Source organism: Penaeus monodon, chromosome 31 (assembly GCF_015228065.2).
Source record: "Penaeus monodon isolate SGIC_2016 chromosome 31, NSTDA_Pmon_1, whole genome shotgun sequence".
Classification (NCBI taxonomy): domain Eukaryota; kingdom Metazoa; phylum Arthropoda; class Malacostraca; order Decapoda; family Penaeidae; genus Penaeus; species Penaeus monodon.
The window spans coordinates 11,675,629-11,675,887 of record NC_051416.1 but is presented as its reverse complement, the minus strand read 5'-3'; the positions used below and the strand labels follow the sequence as shown (position 1 = coordinate 11,675,887).

Below are 259 nucleotides of genomic sequence, written 5' to 3'. Positions count from 1 at the left end.
AAACAGAGGAGCATTCGCACCCCTCGCCCAGCGCCCGCCCGAGTGCGAGACGCCCTCCCATACGGTCTAAAATTAGCAGTAGTTTAAAGGTGAGCGCGCGGGGCAGGACGGCCGAGTGCCTGCTCCTCGCTCTCGCCGCCGCCTTCTTGTCTTCTTCACGCCGTTCAACTCTCCCCCCCTTCCCCTCGGCACTCCACGCGGCGCCGACTTCCCTCTCCTACCCCCTCCCCTCGCGCTTTTATCCTCCGAACGCCGAAGA

The 259-nt window shown here is 64.5% G+C and overlaps 1 protein-coding gene across 1 annotated transcript in view; it reads right to left on the bottom strand.

Moving 5' to 3' along the window:
* Positions 1-259, bottom strand: part of LOC119593033 (tyrosine-protein phosphatase non-receptor type 4-like) — a gene marked incomplete at its 5' end in the record, with an annotated part of 330,438 nt that overhangs the window by 15,426 nt on the left and 314,753 nt on the right.